The following is a 26,269-nucleotide window of genomic DNA, read 5'->3' as shown; positions in this document are numbered from 1 at the left end:
TCCCCTCGACAGCGGCAGCAGCAGCAGCAGCAGCAGCAGCAGGAGGGGTATCGCGGTACAAAAGCAGGCACCAAGAGCCAAGATTATGTCTTCGGTATCTCGCAGGCGCATGCAGTGCGTATATATCTTCTGTAAATAACCCTCAGTTTTCACATGGATTATTTAGACTTTCTGATGAAACTGCAGAAATGTCAATGCGGCGCCCGAGCGCCCAATCAGGCAGCGGCTCCCTGACCCCTGCCCTCCTCCTCTCCAGCACGGCTGCTATTATCTTCAAGGGGAAAAACCCTCCTTGTCTCTCGTTATACCTTTTTTTATGATCTAGGATTCTGTTAATAATGACTCCATGTTACATAAAACAGATACATTAATGTCACCAAGTCCCAAAAGTACTGAATCAAGCTGACTCCTTCAGAAAGGAAGAAAGTAATAGATATAAGCAAGGGAAAGCCTTAATAAGAGCGCAGATCCTAAGGACGGGAAGAGCTCCACCAGATCGCTTTCTCCTTCCTATTTGAAACGGGGTATTTAAAGGGCCACGCGGCTAGCGAAGATCAGAGTCGTGGCAAGATGACTGTGAACACGCCATCAAAGTGAGCAAATCAAACATGTGATTTTAGGTGGTGCTGCAAAGGCATGCTCAGCCTGTTACACTTGCATGCTCCAGTCCCAGTGGCTAATGGGGAAAGGAGATGGAGGGGCGAGGCAGCCCGGCAACCTGGCACTCACCTTTCATCTCCAGAATAAAAGTGCTGGCTTAGACCAACAGCTTTGGAGAAATAAGTTGCCTGGACTCAGATTAGAGGGAAAACGTAGCCAACCCTTTGACCTATGCATATGGCTGAGACTATTTTTATTCCTCTACAGCTGGAGCAGATGTTGCAATTAAAAGCAACAGCCAGTGATTGTTAGTGCTGGACAAATATTAAAATAGAACAAAATCTCGAACCAGAGGTATGAAGATATTTAGTGGCAAAACTTATTAATATCTGAAAGCTTTAGAAAAGAAAACCCAGGCTAGCCTGGCCAAGCCATCTGCGGTAGAATATAATGCAGAAGAGTGCTGTGATCAGGAAAGGAAAACACTGGTGGTGCTCACACAGATACACAGTACACATCTGGGTGTCAAAAAACCTGTGAATTATGTCCAAGGAACATGAAAATGGATTAATAAATTTGTAAGTAGTCGCAAGTAGTCTAAGGAAAGAAAAATGATACAAAAAGCTAAGACATGTTTGCTGAATCCAGTTTGGCCAGGTATCGGGGGGTTTCCCACCAGCTGTAGACACAGCTGATATTTTTATTCCCGCCTCGATGAATTTGGCAAAGGGTAAAATCTTAAGACCAAGATGAGGCGTATAAACCGATGTAGCATCTTTTACAGAGTGGTACCCACTAACACACAAGGCTGAATTTGGCCCAGTGAAAATGCAAGGAGAAAATAAGGGGCCCTATGCAGCCACGGCTTGGTGCTCCAGAAAGGTGAAATCGGGGCAGGAAAACAACACTAACCACGATGACTGCAATTTTCAGAACAACTCGGGAGTTACCTCATGTATGTATGTAACAAATAGGGAAAAATCTAAAGTAATGGTAAAGGTCTGAGCCACAGACTTTTGTTTCCATCTTTCACCTGGCCCACTGAGCCTGGAGACCACAGCGTGCTGCCGTCTTTGGATTACTCGTTAGGAAGCCGCCTTCAGGCTTCATCGATACATCAACTTTTACTGCTCTGTACTGTAACCGAGAACACCTCTCACAACAGACACAGCTTGTGGAACAGCCCTGTACCAGTGCTCGAGTGCCATTTAGATTCATCTGTACAAACAAATCCAAATTCAACTCCCCTGACAGAGATCCTCCAGAGCATTAGACCTATTAAAATTTGTATTTTGCAATTACTTCAGTTTACTTTGCTTCTTTTCTCGGTTTTATCCTAAATTACATGGATGGAGGATCAAGCTTCACTTAAAAAAAATATTTTTCTGGGTTGTGCCACAGGTAGAACCAATTTAAAATCATGTGATACAATCATCATCATTTTGATTGGTAGGTTCACTTTAGACCATCCTCTGTGCGTTTAATAGATCAAAATTTGACTTAATCTACTAATTTCTAACATAAATGAAGTACATGACACATTAGCCACTTTTCTTAATTCACTACTGTAAGATGCTCAAACAGTGATGAGGTTTGTGGTTTTGCAGCATACCATAACACAGTGGCTACCACCAATTCCTTCCATTTCTTTGGGTGAAAAAGTTAACATCTCCATGTCTCTGTTCCTAATTCACAAAATGGACATACCAATTTTGATCTCAGAAGTGGTAGGAGGATTAATTTGTGAACAACCAAAAGTATAATGTAAGTGCTAGGTGCAATTATTTTAAGTGCTAAATATCTCACGATGATGGCAGATAGGAGTAAGACAGCAATGAGACTGCAATTCTGGGGTCTTTTTTCATTATGGTATAGACAATGGTAGCCCTCAAAGTATGCCAGGCATTTTCCAGATCAGAAGAAAATGTGATCCCTGCTCTGAGAGCGCCTAATCTAAAAAGTCAAAGATGAAAAGAGGGAAAGGAACTCAGGATACAAAGGAATCTATGTAGTGACAGGTCCCAGCTTGTTATTTTAATTAAAAAATATGCTAAATCCTTCTTTTTGCCTTTTTCAGCCCTCTCATCCAAGCTCTAAGCTTCGATTCCAGCGTCCGCATAACCTTCCCTAATCATCACAGGCTCCCCCGGCATAAAGGAGCTCCTTGGAGCCAGGGTCAGCATGGGAACGGGGTGTGTGATGGAGTGCGACAGTGGGCAGGATGACAGACCCCAAAGACTGGAAATCCAACAGATTCAGCCCAAACGCATTTCCAGAGAGCCACGTATGTCCTACCAAAAAGGTCCCTTGAATTCAGAGGCTTCTGACCACTTACGGGAGTAAATGAAAGACAAAGCCCACAATGCTGTATCCCCCTTCCCTTGTACCTGCACACGTGTATAGCTTGAGAAATCCATCTGCTCCACTACTAAACACAATCTTCTTTCGCAGAGGACCCTGGCATGTCCTCAGATGGACCATCAAATCCTCTGAGCCAAATACATAAAAATGCTACTTTATCAATAATTAGAGAGCGAGCTGTCAGCGTCGTGGTAGTTTAAATCTTCCAAGAGTTTTAGCAGGGGTTAGAGATCCCACCTGCCTCCTTCCCAATGCCTTCTAGTCCTTCCCGTTGGCTTGCCCCCAAACCTGAGGTAAACGTCTCCCAGTGCAGCTGACTGTGCTCCGCTCCCTGACTGCCCCCAGAGCCCAATGGATATTCCTTCAGATGTCTAACAAGCGTTGAACACAACTGAGGTTTAGAGAGAGACAGAAATCAATACCGCAGCTTCCACTAGTCACGCTGAGGGATTAGCCGTCCCAAGGAAAAGCACAGACGGTTGAATAGGAGAATCATGACTCCGAATAACGCAAGAGGTTTATGAAGCTGGAAAGCAGCCTCTGGCCTTGATAACCTCCAGCTGGCCTGGAAAAAAAGCAGGCAGTGGAAACATGCACTCGTAGCATCCTCTCCTTCTGCATCAGCAGGGGCAGGAGCTGGCCTCAGCACATCAGCTGGGGCACGCTAGGGAGGCACTGGGAGGCAGAAGGCAGGGGACCCCCAGATCCACACCGTCCTGCTGAGCACTGCACGGTCATCACTGTTTTCCAGATCTCTGTTGCTGATGGTTGATGTGTTTCGGCTTTGGAGCTTCAAAGGGAGCAACCCCAACAGCAACAAATGCCAGGAAAGGCAGGTGGCGTGGGTGAGATGCAAAGGCAAGGAGCTGAATCCTTTAACTGAGAACCTGGTTCTCCACAGTGTGAAAGGAGAGGGAGAAGATATGGAAAACTGCTTGGCTCATACCATCGCCAAAGGAGGCCCACAAACCTCTAATAAGAGATACGGAATCCTGTGTCACTGCTAACAAATACCTCCGTCTTAAGAAATCTGAATCCTCTTTGATCTGGGAATGCTGCAAGAAGCACCTATTTTCCAAGCAGACAGGCAGGGTTAGGACAAGCACTCGAAGAGCAAAGTCATTTTTAGCTTGGCTAACATCATATAATTTTCTGTGCTTTTACAAGTTGACTAGTTGTTGTTCCCCACTGCTCTCACTTTTGCTTCGGTTGCTGTGTTAGGACTCCAGAAACTGCAGATATGAGTTCTTCTTTGTCTTCAAATTGTCACAGGTGAGAAAATAGGGACTACAGAGGAGAGGAAGGGGGAAGCAATGTTCAGAAAGCCTTCAGGGTTTAATGAGGCATCGGTAACATGTTTGCATGGTTTGAGAGAGGTCTTTAATGACCTCTGAAGTCTCCAACATTTCTGAAGTTTGCAGCCCAGCATAAGGTTTCTTGGCACGCTGAGTGAATAAATGCTCAAACTCACTCCTAGAGCCCACGCAATCACAGAGTCACAGTTTGTTTCACTGCCCAGGAAGCACCATTGATTGTCCATGGGACTTGCAATGTCATTCTGTGAAAGCAGATGAATTCTTTACAATCCAAATTTCACCCATGGTGAGAGAAGAGCAATGAGACAACAGAGGTGTAGAAAAGCAGACAAAGTTCAAGTAATATGCAGAAAAATGCCTCAAGGTAATTTTCAGTCACAAACCTCTATAAAGGACAATTTCTTTTTTATTCAGCTTTCTGATTTTTCTCAAGTGAGTTAACACAGGGGGAAAAAGGTGTCAATACCTCTCCATATAGCAGCTGAACAGCTATAGCACAATAGAGGATTAGCAAGATGCCCTCTTATACATATCTTCCTGAAAATAAGCCCCATGTATGACCTGAACACTTCTATTATTTCATTTCCCCCGACTAGTCACATTTCATCTCTCCTGATGTCCAACAACTACAACTAAAGATGATGTGGAACCACATACTAACAAAGACGCTCACAGAACTTCCCCTTGCATTTCAGAATGGTCTCTGGTCCACCAGATAATAAAATTTATTTACCATAACTAAGTTTAAATCCACAACCTAGAACAGGTCTGTACCATGTTGCCTGGTCACCGTCAGAGAACGAGCTCTGAACTTCAGCTCAAAGCTCCAGAGCTGTTTCAGACTTGCTCCATTTTAGGAAAATCTAGTAATTTTGAATGTGGTAACCAATTATCTGCAGAAAAGGACGCAACAGTAGACATGGTGGAAGCGGATGAGGAACACGCCTGCCTTGCTTGTGACTGCAAATGTGATCCACGAGCGTGGGATCGCCTGGGGTAGTGGTCAGATTTGTACAGCTGAACACACGCAAATATTCTACGTCCATTAACTGGGAGGCTGATTCACAGGAACCTGCTCTTTCGCCCCAGAATCTGTGGCAGAAGCTGTGCTATCAGCCCACCCCCACCCTGCAGGCCTTTTGCTCTTAGGCCGGCTAGCGGGGCGGCACGGTGGGACGGCGATATTTTAACGTAGCCACTGGCGAGTCTGCCAGGCACCTGCCCAGGGCTGTGAGTGGGACAGCCTTCCCTCCCCTGTCTTGGACTGAGTGAGGTCGGACGGGTCGGCCATGGCGCATTGCTGCGGGCTGAGATCAGCCTCCAGCACGGGGAGCGCATCGCTCCCTCCTGAGACCATCAATCTGTCCCCGTCCCCACCCCCACCGCTCTTTCTCCCGCATTAACCTAAAATATGAGCGCGTGTGCTCGCCCCCAGTGCTGCTGCTCCCAGAAACCTCCCTGTCCCCTCCCTCCAGCGCTCCTTATCTAAGGCAGCGTGTCACTGCAATTTTATGGTCAACATTACAGGCTCAAGCCCTCCTTTGAGCCAATCGCCCCGCGCCGCATCCGTTAGGAGAGCAGCCAGGCTTCCCGCGAGGAGCTGCCTCCTGCGCTGCGCTGCCTGACCCCCTCCGCCGGCAGCCGCCATAAATCTGCCGTACCTGATGGGAGATGGGCTTTTTAGGATCTCTCAGGGTGCTTTGAGGTAGCACTTCTATGAACTCCGTGCCACAATAAATAATGCTACCTGCAATATGTCTTTGGGAACGTGTCAGCAGCGGCTGTCCTGCCATGAATTTTTATTCTTTTGCCGTCTGGAAGATAGATTCCAGATACAGCATTTCCCCGCACTTAGTGTCAAATCTCTTTACCCCTTTGCCCCGGCAGAATGACAGGGACCACAAATAAAATAAAATAATAAAAAAGAAGCACAGGAAAAATGGCCTGAGAGCAGAGGGAAAGCACTAAACTCACCTCTCTCTGCAGCTGAGCAGCTTCAGAGATGACAGCAGTGACTACAGGCAGGGGCAATTTGGCATAGGAAGAAGGTAATTTTTGTGCAGTGCAGATAAGAATTCTGCAGGAGGATTCCACAGAAAGGAGTGTAAAGATAAAATTGCTATAAAGAGTGTAATGCACGTAGAACCGGAAGACACGGGAACGTGGGTATGCGTGCCATCCCAAACTGCTGTGCCACAGATGGGGAAATAAAGTACTGACCCCAATAAAGGAAAGGTTTTTTTAATGAAAAAACCTTTCCACTATAGATAAAAAGGTCATACAGAAAGACTAATGAAATGCCCTAAATATTTGCAAATCTTGCACTGCAGATCTGATATCAAGGTTAGAGTGCGAAAGGAAGAATGCTGTAACAATTACCAACGGGAATCCCATGAAAAAAAGAAATTGCAATTGGTATGAGAATCTTGTGATGTTCATTTGGATTGCTGGGAAATAGCATGCAGTGCACCCCAGGGGTGAATAGTGGGGCCAAAGGTGTTTAAGAGTTTCATTAACGAGCTGGACATGCACAGACAGAGCACACCTTCAGCAAGTCTCTGTAGATAATACAAAAGCGGGAGGAGCAGCTGACACACCGGAGGGTTGTGCTGCCATTCTGAGGGACCTCAAAGGGGTCAACAGGAATCTCAAAATGCAACAAAGGGAGAAAGCCAGTCCGCGTCTGGGGAGGAGCAACCCCAAGCACCAGGACACGCCAGGGGCTGACCTGCAGAGAAGGACCTGGGGTTGCCGGTGGGATGCCAGGCTGGCCACGAGCCAGCAATAGGCCCTCATGGCAAAGGCAGCCAGCAGCATCCTGGGTGGCATTAGGAGGAACATTGCCAGCAGGTGGAGGGAGGCGATCCTTCCCCTCTACTCAGCACTGGGGAGGCCACATCTGGAGTACTGGGGGTCCAGTTCTGGGCTCCCCAGTGCAAGAGAGATATGGACTTACTGGCTGGAAGAGGCAACCTCCAGAGGTGCCCTCCAACCTCAGTGATTCTGTGACCTGTTTGAGGAATCCAGGCTTTACTTTCTGGTTACCACATATAAGCAATTGAGTAAACTACCCTTAAGACTACAAAATACTTAAAAAACCCCAGGCAGGTAGAATATTATTAGTTGTACAATTCAATTGGGAATATGAGAAATATCTGCTCAAACAACAGTATAACAGCTGGAAAAACTCTATAAAAAAACTCTATAAACAATTCCAACTAGACAGGAGTTCACAGTGCACATTTTTTTTCCTCTCAGTTTCCCTCTTCTAGCTCAGTGCCTTACATAAAACCAAAATAATTACTTTTTTCCACTTCTGAATACTGTCTGGGCTGCAGTGCAATCTTATCTTAATTTGAAGACATGATTTTACTTTCTTCCTTTACTCTGATGAAATTACCAAGTTTCAAATCACTTACATCTAAAAGATACTAGGATGAGCACTGCAGTAACTTCACATTAATATCCACATGCCAGTTACAACATACAGTATGTTAAAGACATCACTGTTCCACCATCAAGTGACCATTGTCCAGTCTTCAAGTGAAGTCAGAATATATCGATGCCATATGAAATGTCCCCTTCAGCACATGTGTTTCCCAATTCACATAAAAAATGATGACGCTATAGTTAGAATACAGCTACCCGGTTACCTTAACATCTGTCCTCTTCCCGTTTCCACCTTTGAAATTGAACTTTAAACACTGGAATCGAGACTTTGTCAAATATATATTACTGAGCAACAGTCGTACAAAACAAGACACCCCAGATCTTTCGTTCCCCAAAGATGTTAAGCAACTGCTTTTGCCACACAGCAGAGTTAAAGTGGAGGAGATTTACAAGGTCATTGACAAATGCAAGTATTGATTGAGTATTAAAGTGTCTTGTGATTAATACAGCCTTCGAAGTAATTAGTGCAGAAGATCTCTTATATCTCACCATGTTTAAATAATGTATCTGTGAACATGCAGGCCCCCCGTCAATCACTCTGGCTGAGGCCAAACATCGTATCACCTGATAACTCATTTGGAAACTGGGCTTCCTGCCTGCTGAATATCTTTCAAAAACAGCAACTTTTCCCTAATTGCCTGGGGTGACCTATATTTAGAGCTGTGCACTTCACGGGGGCGGGGGGGGGCGGGCAGAGAGGGAGAAGAGAGCTAGAAAAAATTGCTAAAGCATGCTATTCCTACAATGGTAATAAAAACCCAGGAGAAATATCAGAGGCTCTGAGCACAACTGGCTGAGGGACCCATAGCAGGAACGTGCAAACGGCATTTGCTCAACCCAGACACACGGTTCCTATATCTGATGCAGCCATACAAGTCTCTTCCATGCACACTTAGGCAAGAGTCTAGATTGTTTCATACAGTAATCGATGTTAAAACTGGGATTTATGAAACTGCAGCTTGTTTTTTTAATTCAAAGAAATATGTAAGCCAAGATGGACACAATTTCTCCCAGGTTTTCCCAAGGCTTTATGGGGAAAAGAGGTGGTCAGTTAATACTTTTCAAGCTCTATCTGCATCTGGCTCACTGAAAGATCCCAGAAATCTATGATTAGAATTTCTATGATTAGAATAATAGAAAACAGGGCTGGAAAGGACCTTAGAAAGTCACTAAATTGATCTTTCAGCCCACAGGCAGAATCAATCACACCTAAGCATCCTAGTATCCTGGCATCCCCGACTGAAAGGATGGGTCATGTTAATCTAAGAGCAAACTAGTTGTAAGCTCTTGACCAATTTGCAGTTATCTGCATTCTCACTAATTTTCCCACCCTTGGACTTGGGACCAACAGGCTCATAGCAAAGTCTAACTCCTCTTGAGGTATAGGACTATGGGAATAAGAACAACTGAAATTCTAAAGAAAAAATATGCTCCAAAACCCAAAAAGCTTCAGGAGAAAGTAGGTAATGGAAAAAAAAAAGACGGTGGAAAAGGTATCTTCAGTGTGTAGGAGGTACAGAAGCATCAGCGGAAGGAGGGCAAAGACAAGGAATATGCACAATCAAACTCAAAAAACCTTACATTTTAGAAACATTATTGCTCATTGATTTCCCTCTTTTTTGCAGCTACTTAAGGAATACTATTTTTTCGGTTATTACATAGTGAAGCATAACACCTAGATAAAAAATACACACAGGAATGTGCTACGAGGCGGATTATAAAAGGACCTAAAAAAGTCACTCTGCTCTCCTACATGTGCTTAGTGACATTACAAAACCAATGTATAAGGAAGCTCACATTCCTTATATCAAAGACTCAGGCTCCATGTGAGTCTCTGCATTCTGTATTTAAAATAACTCTTTGAGCCCGTCTCAGTTAGTCCTTGAAGTAACTTCTGCAGGGGGAGAAACCTCAGCTGATGCTGAGGACTAGGGCTGGAAGTCTCAGTATCCCTGTCTGAGCTCTTGGTCCCCACCAGAATGGCCTAAATCTAGGCTGAAATGAGGACACCATCATCTATGGGAAGATCAGCAGTTACTAGAACTACGCATGAGTTTTTCTGGAGCACGCCGGTGTTTATCGGTCACCTAGATCTAGGAGGTAAATGTTCTGCAGTAAGTGCCACTTCAGCAAAATAAGCAGCTTTACACCTTCTGGCTGCTTTTTGGAGTCCACGAAGCACCAGGTACTCATCTAATGTCTTCTTAATCTCTTTCCTACCATTTTCTTTAAACAATTGTAATCACAGGGTTTCTCTGAAGCACACTTAGGGATCGTTAAACATTTACTGCTTATTGGGTAAATAAGGCTCTGGGAAATGGTTTCCTTCAAACTCATTCATTTCTGAACTGCTATTTGATTCCAGTTTAGAAAAAGCGAAGAGCTGAACTGCAACCTCACTATCCATCTCAATCCCTCTTCCACTTTCCTCTAACAGAGACAACAGACTGGTGTAAGACATACAAATATTCTGCAAACGTTGCAAACTCTTGCTTACTGGCCAGCGTCAAGTGGGTACACAGCTTCCAGCCAGAGCGTTCCTGGTTTAGAGGAGAGTTGGGACCACAGCATCAGCGTACTGGAGAAGGACTGGCCTTTGCCTTCCACTGCCCAGTTTAACTTCAGGGGTTAAAACATACAACATATGGAAGTTAATCACTCTCATACATAATCAAATCAGAGCAATTCCTAAACTAATTTAGAGGGGGTAAGAAAGAAGGAAAAATCCTTCTTCCTGGAAGACAGTAAAAGAAATCCAAACCTGGGACTTGTGGCTTTTTCTTTAAACAAAGCACTAGAAATATTCTCCTGCCTTTAATGTTAATCTCACTTTCTTTTTTCTTGCACCTGCTAATGTTCCATAACTCAGAAGTCCCTCTTCCTTATCCTCTTACAAGTTTATTTATTATGACTATTTTACCAGCTATTGGCTCAACACACTTCACTCCAACATTCATCATTTAGTTCTCCGGGTAAATCGTATTTAATCAGCACAGGAGAGAAAATAGCATAATTATAGATGCCGGATGCCATTACACTCAGAAGAAATTAAACCTTGTCTTAAGCTGTCCAGTGGTGCCTCTGATGAAAACAAGCAGGCTGCATTGCTAGGGAGGTTACCGAGAGGTTAGTGGCCATATAGGGCCAAATGTACCTTCTAGGATCTCCGAACCCAAGGAATAGGGAGCCCTGGAGGGAGGCACAGAGGGAGAAAGAGACAACCTACTACGGATAAACAGAACACCAGAATTTGTCATAATGAAGCTAGTAAACGCATCTCTTTTTTTGAGAATAGGATAAGCCAAACTCCTACATTAATTATAGTGCAGAAAAACAAGGCTGCTACACAGAGATGTGGTGGCTGTAAATAAATCCCGTCCACAAAAATCCTCTCTTAAGAGTAAGGACAAAGATAACGCATGTTACATCTCTGGCCTTAGGATGAGGCTTGCTTTAGCAGATGGCGAATTCTTCAGAGTAGGAGCTAGGCTCCCACGGTTGGTCCACTTGGCACTGCAGCACCCAGTTTACTGGACTGCAAAGAAATGGTTCAACACCAAAACAGAGGGAAGAGAGGACATCCACACAAATTACCAACCCACAGGTAATGCCTAGTCTACTTTGTGCCAATTCAGGGTTTTTTTTTAAGGTAAATAATTCTATTTTAGTAATACTAATGGACAAATTCTTTACTGATCGATAAAAGCCCAAAAGTTATTACAGCAACAAAGATGCAAATAGATTCTTAAAGTTGCCCAGAGGAAGAAGTGGGGCGGTCTTCTCCAGCTGGCGCTAAACCACTTAAAATTTGACATTACCCTTGTCTAAGTATCCCAGCTTACCCAGGGTATGGCATAAAATGCTAGAGGAGACATTTTACCTGAAAACGCTTCTTATTCATCACTCGACATCAGTGCTCAGGAATGACTACCCAGGTTCAGATAAAACAATGGCCAGAAAGGCTGAGTGTTGTATTTTATTTATTATTTATTTTTTGCTAATAATACATCTGAGGTTTAGATAAGTAACTAAGAGGAAGAAGAGCTCCTTCTAGTCCATCCTGCTGCCGACAATTAAGAAACCTCAAAGTAATTTTTGAAAATGTCAGCGTCTCATTTAGCAAACGGATAAATAATGAATGAAGCATAATCACTGTCCTGTGCTGGTGGTACAGCTTCGCGGTGTCATTAGTAAACTAACGGTATAATATCTTCGTGTCACAGTTTAATTATATCTTGTAATTAGTTTCAGCAATGGATTGCACAGAGTCAGGCCCCCTGAGCTAAACAAAAGGTAATAGAACTTTCAGAGTCCTCGCATAAATCAATTATGAAAGTGTCCTGTGTTATTTGAGGCTTGTTTGCTGTAATTTTATGCACAAAGAAGAAATGATCCCTGCTGCCTATGGAGGGCGATTCACCTTACCAATTGCCTGCCTAAATGGGTATGAGTACTACAGGAGCACGAGCCCACCCTGCGCTGTACATCTATCAATGCACCCTCGTCTGCAGAGGGCTGGTACGCCTGGCTGCTGGGAGAGCGAGCGGCGTGAGCCATGTACAAAAAACACACCTTGCCTGGTTGTGAACACCAGAAATACAGGAACGGCACACGCAGGCGCAGTAAGATGGTACTATGATTTTTCTGTTGTTGTTGCTGACGTGTTGTAGGCTGGTACTGTAGTTTTGCATTTTACAGGTGTTATTCATGTAATCCTCTGCGTCTAAATCTGCACATTGTTGCATTTCTGTTCTCTGTTCCAAGAGGACCACACCACTATCCAAACAACATCTACACCTTCCTTCTCCCTCTTCTTCATCCACAGAGTGAAAAAATCTCCCCGTGCGAGACATCCGATCTCGTTTGCATTAGCACATCAGGACAAGCCACCAGCAGTGGTTCCTGGCCCGGTGACCGCCTGCCTCATACAAACACTCTTGGGTTAGTTCTTTCTCCTGCTTCATTTCTGATATCACTCATTTGCTGCCACGAGAATGAATCAAGCAGAAGAGGGCCATATTGGAAACAGATCTGTACGGGCTGAAGGGTCCATTGAGGTTATGCAATTGTAATTGCAGCAGATCAAAATCTCTGCTGCCATCCTGCAGGCTGCTACTTAAGCTCCGGAAATTCTACAGAAGACGCTCTTTTCTTAAGAGCTCTTTATACCACACCAGGAGCGCGTGCATATATAAACTACAGATACAAAAAAAAAGCACTTGTAAAGTGGCTGTGAATGATCTCCACTATCCCAGCCTATAACTTCTCACATAGTTTCAGGGAAAAAAGAGTTGCATTACTGGAATTAAATGTATAAAATAATGTTTCACAGTTAAGGCTTAATAGCTGTATTTTATTTGCATATTTTTTCCACAGTCTTCTTAAGAGTACTACGTATTCTGTTACCATCCCTCTACGTACTGATGCGCACGCATGGCTCTAGCTGCTCTGGCGTCTGAGTGCCTGAATCATTTGTCTTTTCATGTTCCTCCTCTGCCCCCACTGCTTGGTGTTGGAAGCTGCGTACGTTACGTGGCATGGAGAAGGAGGGAAAAAAAAAATAAAAAAAATAAAATAAAACCTCTCAGTGTGTCTAATTTTGGCCTACCGAGATCTCCAAAAGCAAAAAAGGCTCAAAGCAGAAGCAAAGGGCTGTCCACAGGTCACCCAATCCACGGCTGAGTGTCTGGGATCCCTACTGCGGGCAGCAGAGGAGAAGTGTGGAGAAGAGTCTGAAAGGTGCCAAGACATGTAATCGTCTCAGTTCTGATCAAGCTGCAAAACACACTGGGGTCCTGGTTCAAAGCCCTCATCAAGTCTGCCTTGAAAGTGAATCTAGTGGCATGCTGGCCTTTCTGTTTATACAACAACTTACAGGTTTAAATGAAAAGCTGCTTGATAAAGCAGCCTGAATCCTCCTATTGTGAGCCCTTCAGCAAATTTAACAAAAGAAAAAGCACTGACTAGAAAAAAAGGGGGAAAAAAAAGTCCACTCCTCGGAGCGGTGCTGCAATCCGTCTGGTTGCTATGGTGACATGATGACTTGTTCACATGGCAACATACCTTAGGTCCACTATTAAAATGATGAGAGTAAACTGGGTTGCACTAAGTATAGTATCCTGTCTGCTTGCACGAGCCTTTCTCTGCAGCAGGAGCTGGGACAGAGGCTGGTGTACCGGAGGAAGGAAGAGGAGAACAAAGCTGAGGATGGGAGTTTTGGTGGGCAGTGGAAAAATAAGGGGGAGAAACAGAGTTCTAGATCTGTACCTGAGATGCATGACAGCTACACAGATGATAAATTAAATTTTGCTTTGATATAAAATCTGCCTTTATACGCTAAAGGCTGTTTTCTATGCGTCAGTAACATGCTCCAGAGGGCACTGAACTCTTTAGGAAGTGACCTCTAGTGAGCACTGGCAAAATATAAGTGGAGGAAGAGGGGGGAATCACTGGAGACCCTATCAACACAAAACTAATTGTGTTCAAAATAAAACTTAAGAAAGAGCTGCTACAGCAGTGAAATGCAATCACATAGTTATCGTTTAGATTACAATCCTAAACAACTAGCAAACGGTAAATTGTGCAACATCTATTTAGTCAGAATGAATACCCAAGATTGCAAAAAATATATCCTCATTGCAATATTATCTGTGTGTTTTCTGCAATTCTTTTAATTTTAACAGATTTAAACACTTCCTTCTGATAGCACAGAAAATTGTGACACTGCTGGGGAACTCATCACCCAGTTGTCCCTCATTTAGATGAAGGACAGGATGAGTCTCCTTGGTTTATGAAGCATGTACATTACACAACAGACATGAGAAAGTCTCTTAAAATATAAAACATGAGAAAAAATACCTTTAATACAGATTCTATTTTAACTTTGCCGGCTTCCTTTTATTACTTTCTATAGAAGGCAGTAGTCTGGTATCTTTCTTGCTCACCAACTTTAGTACAAAGTTTTTGCTTAAAATCATATTTAGATAATGTAGGGATTTGGAGTAGCAGCAATCTGAAGACACCAAGCGCAATCTACTAATGTTTACTTTTATCACTGAATGGTTAAACAAAACCCATAATGGCATGAAGCCCCCAATATGCAGCAGCATTCATTTTTCCCATTCCTGTCAAGCTGCGGTCTCAGCATGTTGCCCTTCATTTGTCTGCCACTCTTTTCTGTGTTCTCAAGATCTCTAAAATTTGCAGATGACTTCTGGGCAGCTCCTGCATCCCTCGTTCTCAAGCACTGCCTGCAGGGCCAGTGTGCTGCCAGGCTCTGTCCTCGCAGAACCGGGATGGCAGAAAGGCTTCCCGCAGTCTTACTGCTCTGCTGGTCAGTGCTTCATAGGTGGCTTTGGAGGCCATGCTGCAAGCACCTAGCATGGAGGGTATGAAGGCCCCACGATTTTAGCAGATGTCACAGCAGAGGAGGATTCCTTTCATCTCTATTACTGATGAAACAATAGCTTTGTCCCACTCTCCGAAACACAGTGAATGATAACTGCCTCATAAGAATGGTAAACTGTACACGGAAAAAAAGAAAGGAAGCCTTCTGGTGTCTATCAAGCTATCATGACAGCTGCACTCATGTTTCCTCCTGAGGACCAAAATAACTACAAAGTGCATGAAATCATTAAGCATATGAAAATCCCAGAGGTAGGCTTGGGCTAAACCTCATGATTTCCCAACCAAAAGGCATCAAAGAACAATCCTTCATAGTTCATTTGCTGCTTCCCTTTGCTCCGCACATACCTGCACCACTGGAGTTTGCCTTCGCTTGGTAAGTACAAAGCATTAACTCCGAGTACGCTCTTTCTGCATGGAGAGGAGTTTCCCTGCCCATCCTTCTGGGCTGTATAGCAAAGGTAAACAGTCATGGGGCAGACTGATGGACTGTCATGGGGCAGACTGAGAGAGGACGGCAGCAGCTGGAAAGCCCAAGTTCGGACAAAACGCCTTTCAAGGGCATCTGTACGTCTGCACAGCCACGTCTGCACATTCACAGTTTGTAGGACCTTTTCCAAACAACAAAGGAAATCTGTCATTTTAAGGTAAAGTAAATATCATATTTTGCCCGAGTCAATACGACAGCCCTCGCAGGAACACGGGTGCTGGTTTGGTAGGAGTCTGGGAAGCTAACTTCATAAGTGGAGATGAGGTCCCATTTTTATTCATAATACCATATAGCTGATAAACTAAACAGGTCAAATGAACTCAGAATTTTTCAGCATGATGCAACGCTTTGATCAGACTTGCAATCTGACGTCCAGTACAGAAAGTTGTAGAGCAGAAATTAAGGCTATATCTGACCAGAAAAATCTAAAAGCAAAGATTAGGCTTCATAACTCCATTTTGTAAAGACTGATACCTAGCTGTAGAAAATCTACCTATAGTATTTTTTTCAATTGGTATCATTCATAGACTTTCAAAGCGGCCACAAAAAAGCAATGCTTTTCATCTCTCATCTTCTCCTGCTCCACCCCTGGCATATTCAGAGATGATTTGCTACTTTCCAGTGGTTCAGCACACACCTACCTAATCCCTCCTTTAAAATAGTTGCTTCTACAAATTGCAATAATCTTGTTGTTTAAAAAAAATAATCAATCCCTATAAAGAGCAGAGAAATGGAATCAAGTTCACCGATTCCTAAACTTTTAACGATAAATCTAATTTTAGAAATAAGGTTTATCTGAAGGAAAAATCAGGAAGGAATTTCAGCCACTTGTAAGAACTTCATTAATGGAAAAGGAACCTGAAGGTTCACCAGTAAGACAACAGGTGTTTAAACAATTCCTTCTACCTACGCTCTCCCGTCGACTTTATTTTCAAGTTTCACTCAATGATGGAGTTGTTTCTTAGCTCCTTGTGTGCTTAGCCATTTAATTAAAGCAATCCATATTGAATTCATGTCCAGATGCCTTGACCAGCAGAGCCAGATCCTCATTGGCATGCCAGCTGCTCAAAGAAGAGCACAGCCCCTTGCATACTAATCAGAGGAGAAGGCAGTGATTCATCAGCCTACGATACTGCTTCAGCATCTACAAGCACTTATGACATGTAATTGGTGGTGCATAAGCAAGCCAGGCCACATTAAAAAGCCTACAGATAGTCAGAGATAAAAATTAATGACTTTTGCTTTGTGTAATCCTGCATGCATTGGGGTTTTTTTTGGGGGGGGGAGGGGAGGGAGGGGAGACTGGGATTAATGGACAAATGTAAGTAGGCACAAAGGAACAAAGAGTTTCTTGGCCTTGTTTACATATTGAACAATAATAATAAAAGAAAAGTGACAAGTTATGGGAAAGGCAAGTGTGAATTTTCGGCACGAGTGAGTTGGAAGACTGCTTGCAGTTCATTATGGATGCAGAATTTCCATACTCATTATTCCGAAACAAACCTCCTTAGAAGGCCCTTCTGGGACCAATGGCAGCAGTTTTTATTATTCATCTTTTGCTAGTATTGAGGATGTCATTATAAGAGCTGCACAGAGCTCTCGCTGCATGGCATAGAGGAAGAGAGGAGTATAACTATCTTGGGAGGAATAGCTTATTTTTCATGAGGCTAGAGCCACCAAAGAGTCAGGGTCATAGTGGGCCACAGTTGTAAAATCAAGAAAGAGGAGGGAGGTAAATCAAGGACAGCAGACAAAGACATTACGTTATGCACCCATGACAGCAGCTTCTGTAGATCAAGTTCTCATCAAAATATTCACACATCAACATTGTCGTTTGAAACTCCCTGCCACAAGTCCCCTTTCTTCCCCAATGATGGATACATCCTCCCTGAAACAGTTTTGAAGAAAAATGCAACTTTTTTATTCTTATTTTTTCTTTAACCATTGCTTTCTCTTCTGCTCTCTAAAGTCTTGGTGAGATGCGTCTATCAAGGAGAACAGTAAAACTGAAGTTACTTGAGCTGTCTTTCTACTTGGTCATGACAAAAGGAGGGAACAAAACCGATGCAAGTGTGATAGTATACATAATCAGAAACTTAGTCTCACCTAATGTCTACCTCCAGCACACCAGGCACAATAACCTACTTCAGCAGCTTCCAGGGGTAGAGGTCTATTGATTTCAGCAGAAATCTGCCCATGTACAATAGCAGAGATCTGTTAGCAGACTTTCTTTCTGTCATGAAAATTGCCAATTACACGTACCGCTGCGTGTTCTCCAGCACAGAGGCTGATACGTCTAGTTTCATTTCTAAAGGTAAATGCTAGCTCCAGTTTGGACTCTGATTTCAGTTCACTTCAGCCACTACACTCATCCAAGAAAGGCCATTTATTACCTGTTGAATGGAAGTTTCTGCTCTGTAGCTGGGAAGAGTTATTTTAGGAACTATTGATTTATCCTAATTGCCTCTATCTTAGTACTATGAAAAACTGCCATTGCCATGACAATAGCGTTAAAAAAATGGAAAAAGGACTATTCTTTAGTCAAGCATGTTGTTCATTTTAACACAGGAGACAACAAACGTTTCCTACAGAGGTCAAGTATGGTCACTGCAAGACTCGGAGGTAACAGTACAAACCTGGAACTTGGTGTGGCATTTAACCCTGACAATGCAAAACCGCCTCTTGGCACCTTCAGGTTCTGGAAACTGCAGGTTTTAGGATGCGCTTTCAGCAGAATGACATGAGAAATACCTAGTTGTGTTAGCAAAAAACACTTGGTGCTGATGCCAAGAGCAACCGTGATGGCATGCAGAAGGGACAGAATCTTTGACAGCACTCTTTCAGAAAGCCTTTCTCCCCTAAGTTCTTTGCCTCCGAGAAAACAAGACAGTTCCTGTGAATCACACACAGCAGGAAGGAGAGCAAAGCTCTTAGCTTTTCCTTTTCCTGGTGGCTGCCCGTTACACGGCTGACACGGCCATACCGATACGCCGCAGACACAGACTGGAATCTGGAGGTGAATGGCGGGTTGGGCGTTATACACATGGGGTTCTTTATGCAGCATAAATTAATTCACATTCAATTTGATCCCATCTCCTAACTGGTAACATTTGTAAAGCTATTCTGGAGGACTACTTAGCCTTCCCGTCCTTTCACAGCCCTGAAGAATAGAGGGTAAGGCGCTGGGAATCATGAAAACAGAAAATCATTGGTATCGGCAGGCAGCTGAGCAGAAACTCAGAGCTATCAGTTGTGTTTAAGGTCTACTGCTGTGTTACAACCTTTCGTTCTGCAAACCTTGCTCTTTATTTATCGGTTACACCAGTTAATTTCATCTGTTTTGCAGAAATATTTACCGAGGGTAGGTGAGGGAAGCAGAAGCTGGAGCTGCATCTGCAGCCACCATAAGATTTATTTACAACTGGGGCTTTGTGGTGCAGCTAGCTAAAAGAGGATTAAATTACGCTTTGTAGATTAAGAGTCTGAACACTATAAAACTCATAAGCCTTTGTATGCTAAGCAAGAACTTTGACTCCCATAGGAGCTTGCAACAGAGATTCTGCACACACACAGACGACTTGAATTGTTTTGATATTTCAGTGTTTCTTTCACAAACAGAGACGTTATCAAACTGTTTTGGAAACATTTTCTCAGTACAAAAAAGTTAAACTGAATCACGGTGCCCAGTACATTTTCATCTCAGCTCCTCCATACATCCATTTAAATAGACTTTCTTATTCCAATGGTACTATCACCAGTTATGCATTATCTGTATATCCATTCTACTGCTTCCTTCCTGTTAGAAGGATACTGTCCCAGATCTTCGCTTACTGGGAAAACATACTAACATAACACACATACACACCCTTTTCCTGACCCCTCTCTTTTCTCCTCCTTCTCCTGTCTTCTCGTACATAATTTACAAAATGCACACAACAAATTCTTATTTCAAGAGAACTTTTTCTTACGCTTACATAGTATTCTGCTTAAAACAAGGACAAGCAGCATTGTTTGGAGATCAGGAAAGCAAAAGAAGTTTTGAGTTTTCATAAGACTATAACAAAAAATCTACGTATGGGTCAGCTACAGAGCAGAAAGATTTGCATGTGTGTGTATTTTCAGCTAAGAAGGAGGCAACTCTCCAAGGATTCAATCAAATTATTTCTTCCTCAACCTTATTTTCCATTTTTGCCTCCAAACTTTGAGGAGAAAAGCAAGAAAACATTTCATTTTGATGTGCACGTACAACTGTCTTCTGCAATAGAAGACAGAACTAGACGATAAAATGTTTCACGTGGAGATGTTTGAGCCGAGCCACTGTAATAGTCCACTAGCAGCTGTTCATGGATTTAAAAATGCAAAATGAACATTTCCTATGTAAAACTGTTCAAGAAAGCTAGGATTTTCTTTATACATTATGAATTGGACTTTTTAAGCTAGGTCTTACGTTATCATCATTGATGGCAAAGGCAAAGCGGGTTTAGAGCAGGTATTAGCAATCTCTAACGCTCAGAGATTGCTAATAGCAAAGACGGTGAAGAAACTAGTTCAACTGTGTCTAATTCACAGCATCACAGAATCATTTAGGTTGGAAAAGACCTTGAAGATCATCAAGTCCAACCATAAACCTAACACTGCCAAGTCCATCACTGAACCACGTCCCTAAGCACCACACCTTCACCTGCAAGGCTGGTTGCTGACGTGGCTAGCCTGCATCCAGGGGTGGATCGAGCCCTGATGTCCGTGCATGGTGCTACCCTGCAAGGAGCAGACAGCCCCACAAAGCCCAGCTCAAACCTACACATGAACTGCCTTTACCTTTCCTACCCCCTGATCGGCAGCCAGCCCTGAGGGTTTGCCAGGCCCGTGGCACGACAGGTCTGCAAACAGCAACAGGTCCTACGTGCTCTGGGCCCTCACCCAGAGGTGACACAAAGGCAGCCCCCAGCCCCGGGGCTTCTCCCCCGCCAGCGCCCCAGCACTTGGGTTCAGCCAGCCTTGCACCCAGTCACACAGACCCTATTTCACTGAAATGTGATGGGTTCCATACATTTTCCTGCATAATGCCATAGGAAGGGACCGTTGCTGGAGAAGCGCTGGGAGAAATGGCTCCCCCATATAAGCCAGCTCCAGCTAAGAAAGGAAGCTATAGGGGCGATATTAAACGTTAACTGTCCAGGAATAGCTAAGAAGGGCATGTTAAACAGTAATCGCTAGGTAACTGTCTCAGACAGACAGAAAGCGGGGGCGGGGGGGAACCTGAAGTAGCTATCTTTAAAGAGAACAAGCAGATCTGAGTAATCCAATTTAGGGGAGATAAGAGTCTGCTGGTAGCACTGTCCTTTAACTGGACAAACGCCTTCGTTCAAGTGTCAACCCCAATCCTGGGGAGGTCAGCGCACGGGGCCTGCAGCCTAATGTACTCCTGAATTGGCTGAGTGGATTTCCGAACAAACACGCTGGTCCAACAGAATTGATTTTCAGCAGGCCGTATGGGTCCCTAACGTAATTATCCTGCAGTGAGTCAGTTCACAGCAGCCCCTGCATTTAAAAGCTGCTGGTCAGCCGAGAGGAGAGGTTACCGCCGGTGCCTCAGCCTCTCCGCCAAGTACAGCTTCGCTTTTAATTGTTTAAACAGCAGTGGAATTTCTTTTGCTCTTTCTCAACAGAGAATCATTATATCCCTGTTTAAAGAGGTCTGGAGGGACCTCAGAAGAAACTTTCCCTTCAAGCTTTGTGTGCTAATGAAAAAAATCAAGTCATAGCTCCCTAATAGGCGAATTCAATTTATAACAAGCAAATACAATCATCTCGACACCGGCGCTACACCACAATAAAACTTCCCCAGCTTTAGCTCCACAACAGCTCCTGTGAAACACAGTCTGGTTCCAGGCCACCTGCCCCGGCCACCGCAGGCCACCCCCTCCAAGCAGCCATGGCCCAGGCGGGCACAGCCAGCTCCGGGCCCCGACTGTCCCCAGAACCGCTGCTCCAGCCTGGGTCGGCTCCCGGCTCCTCAGGGCAGAGGGGAAGAGGCCACGCAGAGCACTGCCCTTGACCCCATGGGCCTCAAGAGCAGCGTGGCACAGCACGGCATGGCACGGCGCGGCACGCTGCCTGGCTCAGGCGGTGTTACGGCACGGCTGAGAGCACACTCTGCTTCCTACCCAACGGAGGACTTATTTCCAGGCACTTTAATATTCCTTAATGAAGTTCCTATAGCGCCTTTCTTGGAACTGCTGACACGAACCAAATCACACCTAGGGAATCATTCGTTACAGAAAAGCCAAATTTCTCCATGATAAAATAACATCAGATTTGTATATCAACCAGATAAAGCAAGACCAGTTTTACAGCACTTCCTCTAATTTGTGTTTTTCTTTTTCTCAGTGAGGGTTTGGAGTAACGCTGAATGCCAGGAGGGAACCCCAGAAGCTCTGCAGTTCTGAGATGAGTACAAAAAAGCATCCCTACCCTAATACTGGGCCTTCTCCTACAGACCTTCCCAATAATACTGATGCCACGGAGCACTGAACAAGCTAATGGTATTTTCCCTCCCCGTTTCATCGGAGCAGCGTCAGTTCTTTATAGAAGGGATGCTTAACCCTCAGACAAAAACCACAGCACCCGCTCTGATTCCAGGGCGCAGCTACATTTGTTTTAGATGTCACTGCCTCTCTTGCAGCTTTGTCCAGATGAGTTTTGTCCCGACTACCTAAAAGTTTCCCACACCGAGGAAACTGTCAGCACCGATGACAACGGCAGTACATTAACAGTACAAGTACCCATGTAGGCACAGCCGTAAAAATGATGAACTTGCTTTATATCCACCACTAAACAGAAGTTACGTGCACAGGACCTATTGCCCTGGTAATGCAGTGCTCCACACACCGCTGGACGAGGACTGAAGAACCACTACGCTGGGTTCAACGGAAAGGCAGGATCCTCTCTCCAGCCATGGCCAGAGAACACGGGCACACGGGCAGCACAGCGTGACACAGCAGGTGGCTGCTCGGGGACTTCCCCGGGTAGGGATTTAATTTGGGCTACTGTGTTCAATACTCACCAATGAACCTCTTCTCCATGAATTTGTCTGATCTATTCTGAACTCGTTTATTCCTTTGTCTTCCACAATATCCTGTGCAATAAATTCTGTGCGTTAATTATGTGCTCTGAGAAAAGGTACTGACTTTTCTTTGTTTTAAACTTTTCCCATTTGGTGAATACCCCTTACTTCCTGTAATTATTCCCTAATTGTTTTTCCCGTGCCACTCACAATTTACAAGCTGCTACTGCATTTCCCCATCACATTTGTTATCGCAGATGACAACTTCTAGCCTTTTTAGTCCCTCTGCTTGTGGAAGGTGCCTCATGTCTGCAAAGAGTCTAAATATCTGATCAACTCAGTTCCCCATTTTGGCAATTTCAGGTAAGGCCTAACATGCTGATTATCCTTCCGAGGCTGCAACACTTATTAATACAGAACCCACTCCTCGTATCTCCACTGAAGAGTACCAAAAAATGTTAATATACCCTCAGCTTTTCACAAAGCCCCTATTTCAGGCATGGTGCTAAAAATTTCTCGGCAAACTAGAGCTCCACCCAGACAAAGCTGCCTGATTGATTTTGTATTGAGAGAATTAGTGCAGAGGCAAGCTGCTTCGGAGCTCACCAGCCCAAAGTTGCAGGCGAGCAGACAGCAATCACTCCTAGACGAAGCATCTACCTGATAATGGATTCACTGCAATACAATTTTGTGCCGGTTACATCTATGTTTCCTCCAGTCAGTCAGATGCTGCTTTGACTGTACTCTGCTCTACGGCTGCAGTTGCAGAAAGCCATCTGTCAGATTCTCGGCCTTATTTCCCTTTTCTTGTCTTTCCTCAGAGTAGGAGCAAATGGGGCCAGATTCCAGCTGTATTTTTCATCCTCCAATTAGCAGGCTCCAATTCATCACTCTGAGTATCTCCTGGCATCAGTGCTGAGATTCCCTCCTCACGCCTGGTAAATCGGTCTTCATTTAAAACCCTCTCTCTTAGCCCTAAATGGAAATCAATTCTGCAAGTTTAGCAAATAGTTAATTACTCCACAAAGAGGATTGATTGGCCTTTGATCACCAGAAAGCTCTGTAGTGCTATTAGTCTCTTTCATCTGTGATTAAACCACAGAGAAAAAGAAACAAAAACTAAATTAGGCTTCTCCTGTTATCCTACAAATATTTAATGACGGGATAATCTCCTAAAGGTGTGATCAGGGGATATACATTCCGCCAGGAAATGTCTCCAGCTCAACCTTGAACCCAAATTCTCTCCCTGCAAAGAGCCTGGCAACGAACTTTACAGAGGAACGGAGCTGAGCTCAAAGGGACGCTTTGTAGTACACACTCTTCTTGGCCTTTTCTTCTTTCCTCTTCTTATGTACGTTTTAATGCAGATAAAGATTTTCCCAACGGACTCCTGACATGAATAATAATAATAATAAAGGCTTTCTTTAAATTCAGTTTTGGCTCTGCTGACTTTCTCAGCAGGACAAGACTGTGTCCCGTTGATTTGCAGCATTGTACAGAGCTGTTTTCCCAAATGATGGGATCCTCCCACTTCAGACAAATTTCAAATATCGCAGTCCCCCACTGCTAACCCACTCTAAAATTCAGTCCCAACGTAAAGCATAAAGCTCTCTCCGCAGCCACCTATCCGCACTGCAGCAGAAGCCATGACAGGAAGGTCAGAGGATGGAGAGCAAGGATCGAGTAGCATTTCTCACGTTCTGGGCAAATTTAAGGTCTAGGAACCTTCCCTTTTGTGACATTAATGCAAACCTCATTAGAGGGTGGCTGGCAGATCCCAAGTGGCTAGCACAGCCTGTGTGTGCTCCTCGCCATTACTCACCGCAGCAGCAGCCACGGTAACGGTTATCAGATGCATTACAAGCCTCTCCAGAGGTCTCAGCAGCCAGGACTAGGGCCCGTGTCGGTACGTGCTTTATCAACACGTACTCAGGAATTGCTCCTTCCTCAATGCCACCAGAATTTTAGGAGAACTGTAGGAACACACCTGCTCTTCTCTGGCAAATCCTCATCAGCTGCAAATGGTGCTGTTCCGTTTGCATTTCCGTATTCCCAGCATACACTCCCAGACGCAGCGAGGAACGCTGAACCCAGCACTGGGCAAGGAGAGCTGCCTGAATTTCTGCAGCCTTTGCCTCTCTGGCTGGAGAGGGTAACGACCACGGCATTTGGCTGCTGGCCAGCTGGGGAAGCAAGTCCCTCAAAAGTCAGTGCAGGATACCAATACAGCTGATGGGTGCGAACAGCCAGTTTGAAATGATCGTTCTGCCGTCAAGCATGGTATGCAGACACTCTGTTCTGCAGGTCCATAGGAAAGAAAAGTATATAGACATATATGCAGGAGAAGGTTACACATCAGGAGGAGTATCTTGCCAGGTAAAAGGTGACCTGATTAGCTACAGGACTGGGAAGCAAGGAATGGAGCGGGTAAGGCTGAACTTCTTGAAGTTTCACAACTGGCTATGAAAACGGAGAAAGTTATCGTAACTTTTTTTAGCACTAAAATGTCATAATATTCTTCATGGAAGAGAAAAGAGGAGCCTCCTGACATGTTTTCAAGTCCCGAATGGCAAAGAGTCCTTGAGGGGCCATGCCACGCATCAGGCAACAGCAGGCGTTAATTAGCCTAGATTTCCTATTGAATTGTTTTGTGTGTGTGTGTGCGTGCGCGTGTGTGTTTTCTTTCCCTGGGTGTCTCATTTGCAGAATGTTCAATCATCCTCTCTCTCTTTCTGATTCTGCAGTCGTGTGTACTTCTGTGCGACTGTCGAGTCCTGACACCTGTCAAACAGTGCCACAGTAAATTGGACGTGTCAGCCCCAGTGTGCTGGTGCCAAGGTGTGAATTAGACAGAGTCTCTCACTGCTGTTCTTCTGACCTCTTTACTCCATTACTAGGACATCCCGAGACACACCAAGCCTCAGGGTATCAAAAACCAAAACACAACAAAAAGAACCCCACAAACCCATTGCAACGATAGCCAGGTGCTTAAGGATTTAAACCAACACCACCTTCTCTATACGAAGGGAAGAATTTAAATAAACAGAATTTGTAAACGTGCTGATTGCATTTGCAAAACTGCTAGAAAATGGGCTTCGTGTTTTTGTTTCATGCCATACCAGAAGGCTCTAGGAGGCCAGAAAGAAAAGGGAAAGTGAGTGAGTAGTTAGTGGAGCTTTCAGATGAAAAGATGCATAAGTCATTCTGCACAAAGAAAAATATTTGTTTATATTGTGCCCATCACTGTAGATGTGGTTACCAGAAAACGCTGCGCAAACAAAAAACCTCCAAACAATGTGTATGACTGAAATCACCCTGATTCCAGTTCCTTACCTTACAGGGAGGTTGGGGGGTTTGTTTTGTTTTTTAAAACAACAGCTCCCAGAACAAAAGGCTGATTTGTGCAGCAGGCAGTTCTGGGGACCACCTATTGCACAGGGCTGTAGACACATATGGTGCTGCACAATAACAAATAAGAACAACAATAAAGAAAGCTGCACCCACTTTGCTCAGTACGGTGTTCTCAAAGTTACACAGTAAGAAGCAATTATCCCAAAGTGGCAATTTTATTTGAAAATAACA

This window comes from Charadrius vociferus, unplaced genomic scaffold (assembly GCF_000708025.1).
Source record: "Charadrius vociferus isolate BGI_N301 unplaced genomic scaffold, ASM70802v2 scaffold341, whole genome shotgun sequence".
Lineage (NCBI taxonomy): Eukaryota > Metazoa > Chordata > Aves > Charadriiformes > Charadriidae > Charadrius > Charadrius vociferus.
The sequence above is the reverse complement of the archived record's forward strand: the minus strand, read 5'-3'. Positions refer to the sequence as shown.